The following is a 5,000-nucleotide window of genomic DNA, read 5'->3' on the forward strand; positions in this document are numbered from 1 at the left end:
AGTCAGTAGTGTTGTGTGGTTTAGTCAGTAGTGCTGTGAGGTTTAGTCAGTAGTGTTGTGAGGTTTAGTCAGTAGTGCTGTTAGGTTTAGTCAGTAGTGTTGTGAGGTTTTGTCAGTAGTGCTGTGAGGTTTAGTCAGTAGTGCTGTGCGATTTGGTCACTAAGTTCCAGTCTTCACAACTAAACTTCAACCAACGTGACTGAAAACAAGTTTATCTGTGATGTTCATCATTTCCTCCATCTGTTCGTGCTCCTATTATTGAATCATTACATATAATATTAGGTCATATGGCCTACAGCACAGACCTGATTCCTCAGAAGAAAGGATAGAAAGCCAGTCTTAGAATAAAGCAGTTAAAATGGAGAGTATGGGAGAGAAAGAAAGACGCCAGTGCTCTATTTTTAACATGAGAAAGCGCCTCACTGAAGATCACCGCCTCTCCTAATGGACTTTAATGGATCTGTTCCACTGTGTGACATTCAGTAATAATTATACTATTTATTAATCTGCATTAATCATTCATTATTAATCACATGGTTAGTTTACTGTCTCATGTCCACCTTTACATTGTTTCTTACAACTTTTTGTTGATATGGAATAATGTACACAATTTACAGACAGAGAATTTATATAACTACACACTCTAAATATAATTGTAAGTAAATAAAACATATATAAATACAACCAAACAATGCAAACTATAAGTTCTTTATTTATGTTGATATTAATGTACACCTCATTATCAGGGATGTAGTGTTGATTTACTGAGTCAGGAATTTCACAATAATTTATATCACAGTACTTAATAATGCTCATAACATAATAATAATTATGCTCATAACAATACTAATTATGCTCATAACATAATACTAATTATGCTCATAACATTTTAGACATTTTAAACTCGTTTATTATACAATGTAATAACAAATATTGTTAAACATCATTCAATATATTTCATTACTAAACTCACCAATCAGTGTGTGATTTACATCTAACTGTGTGTTTAGTCCCCTGTAGGTGAAGATGTCAGGCATGTCAGAGCTGAGAGAGTGTGATGAGGCAAGTGATTCAGTAGAGGGCGACACTGACATACTCTTGGAGGAAGAAGAGGAAGAAGATGAAGACGAGGAAGACGAGTCAGCAAGCAATAAAGAGCTAGTAGAGAGACTCAGAGAGTTGGAGGTAACACTGTACATACACACACACACACACACATACTGCACACACACACTCACACTGTACATACACACACATACTGCACACACACACTCACACTGTACATACACACACACACACATACTGCACACACACACACACACTGTACACACACACACACACATACTGCACACACACACTCACACTGTACATACACACACATACTGCACACACACACTCACACTGTACATACACACACACACACATACTGCACACACACACACTCACACTGTACATACACACACATACTGTACACACACACACACTGTACACACACACTGTACACACACACACACACACACACACTCACACTGTACACACACACACACACTGTACACACACACAAACACACACACTGTACACACACACACACACACTGTATACACACACACACATACACACACACACACACAGGACACACACACTCACACTGTACACACACACACTCACACTGTACACACACACACACTGTACACACACACACACACTGTACATACACACACACACATACTGCACACACACACACTCACACTGTACATACACACACATACTGTACACACACACACACACTGTACACACACACTGTACACACACACACACACACACACACACACACACACTCACACTGTACACACACACACACACACTGTACACACACACAAACACACACACTGTACACACACACACACACACACTGTATACACACACACACATACACACACACACACACTGTACACACACACTCACACTGTACACACACACTCACACTGTACACACACACTCACACTGTACATACACACACATACTGCACACACACACTCACACTGTACATACACACACACACACATACTGCACACACACACACTCACACTGTACATACACACACATACTGTACACACACACACACTGTACACACACACTGTACACACACACACACACACACACACTCACACTGTACACACACACACACACACACTGTACACACACACAAACACACACACTGTACACACACACACACACACACACTGTATACACACACACACATACACACACACACACACTGTACACACACACTCACACTGTACACACACACACTCACACTGTACACACACACACACTGTACACACACACACACACACTGTACACACATACTGTACACACACACACACTGTACACACATACACATACAGTACATACACACACACACACTGTACACACATACACACACATACATACACACACTGTACACACATACACACACATACATACACACACATACATACACACACACACACACACACAAACACACACACACACACACACACAGTACACACACACACCGTACACACACATACACACACACACACACACACACACACACAGTACACACACAGTACACACACATACACACACACAGTACACACACAGTACACACACATACACACACACACACATACACACACAGTACACACACATACATACACACACACACACACACACACACACAGTACATACACACACAGTACACACACACACCGTACACACACAGTACACACATACATACACACACACACACACACACACACACACACACACACACACACACACACACATACACACACAGTACACACACACACCGTACACACACAGTACACACACATACACACACACAGACACACACACAGACACACACACAGACACACACACAGTACACACACATACACACAGTACACACACATACACACAGTACACACACACACACACACACACACACACATACACACATACACACACAGTACACACACACCGTACACACACAGTACACACACATACACACACACAGACACACACACAGTACACACACATACACACAGTACACACACACACACACACACACACACACACACACACACACACACACTACATACGCACACAGTACACACACACACACCGTACACACACAGTACACACACATACAGGAACATAAACCAGTGGTTTTACATCATGTTCAGTTTGTTTTGCATCATCACATATTATCTAAACCTTGCTTATGTTGTGTGATGTTATGTGAATGTGTTAGTGTACTGAGTCCCAGTTTGTGTACAAAACTGCTCTGAATCTGTTACTTCTAGGAATGCAGCCATCTCAGTGTGACGAAAGAAAGAAAGAAAGAAAGAAAGAAAGAAAGAGAGAGAGAAAGAAGGACAGAATCTCATTACTATGTCTCACAGACAAATCTCCTGCAGCAGGACTCACTTATTCCCAAAGATCTGTAAGCTTCCTGTGTACTGAGTAACCGATGTCCAGGTCCAATCAGACGTCTTCGCTTCATCACTAATCCCATGTCTAACTTCTGTAAATAAGAAACATAACAGATTTATACTTTCACAGAAGATATAAATATTTGTATTGTTAATTAATACAATTTTAATTGACAAGTAAAACTGCTCCCCTGCTGTAGGAACACTGTGTGATCACTGACTAATGGTGAAAGTCCTGGAAAGCCATCATGATCATTTTATCTATTACACATAAGTTTATACCTGCTATAATACAGCTTATATTTAACTACATGTAACTATGAACAGAGAGAAGTATGTAATGTCGTTCTTTAACCAATAGTAAAATGTCATGATTAATACATATCTGTATATACGGTTGTGGTGTAAGAGGAATAAAACACTTGGTGAGGGACATGATGTTATATTAAAGTTCAGGGTTTAAGAGCAACTCCGTCACACACACCAGACATTTTGACCATTACAATTCTGACTGAATAATACAATGTGAGTGTCGAACTGCTGATGAAGTGTTATAATGCATTTCAGTAATCAGTGGCATTTAACACATCTAACAGATTAGATAATTATTAATTAATACAATTAATCACCTAGTAACCTGATGTACAGTCATATCACTGTTAACAGTCTAAACTAGCCAAAGTTTACCGACTAAAATACTGTTTCCCACATAAATGTTAATCCTTACCGTTATACTTAAATAATAATAATAATAATAATAATAATAATAATAATAATAATAATAATAATAATATCTCCTAAGAGTCGGCTCTTTGAATCGAGTTCTTAAGGCCATCGTTAAAGAAAAAGCAACACAACAAAGTAAAAATCATTAACATTATTATTTTAAAGAGACAGAGAGTGAGATATATGGCCCAGGTTTCAGCTCTGTCTTTAATCAAACCTTACATATATTAACACTCATTTAACAGAGTAATGATATTAATATTAAAAACATAAATGACAAGAAGAAAAAAGTTTTCTTTTATTAATTGAGACTTTTCACAAAGTCATTGACTATTAATGGCCGCTAGAGGGCGCCAAGTGATTAGAAAGTGATTAAGAACTAAAAATTATGCTCTATTCAAAATGCTACCATTTATCCTCAGTGTTGTTACTAACATGTCGGTCATTTAAACACTAAAACACAGAGATTATATTTTGGGATTTTCATATGGAGAATAAAACAATGATTACAGACTATGTTCATTTAAAAATCCCATTTTTTTCATCCTTAATTAACATAAACATTAAAGCTCATGTATTGATGGACTGTGTCCCAAATCAGTTTAGGGAGCTTCTGTAGTTATAGTTCTGTATATCAGCAGCTTGTGACATGGAAATCTCACATTTCTGCAAACAACAGCCGTGTAAAAGCTATCAGTTATTTTGACATATTACTTAGTGCAGTAGTGTATGATTTAGGACACACACACACACACACACACACACACACACACACACACACACACACCTGCACTT

At 38.4% G+C, this 5,000-nt stretch overlaps 1 pseudogene; it reads left to right on the plus strand.

Annotated features, from left to right (window-relative positions):
* LOC113643641 overlaps positions 1-5,000 on the plus strand; it is a 44,134-nt pseudogene that overhangs the window by 5,259 nt on the left and 33,875 nt on the right.

The sequence above is a fragment of the Tachysurus fulvidraco genome, chromosome 2 (assembly GCF_022655615.1).
Source record: "Tachysurus fulvidraco isolate hzauxx_2018 chromosome 2, HZAU_PFXX_2.0, whole genome shotgun sequence".
In the NCBI taxonomy this organism is placed as follows: Eukaryota; Metazoa; Chordata; class Actinopteri; order Siluriformes; family Bagridae; genus Tachysurus; species Tachysurus fulvidraco.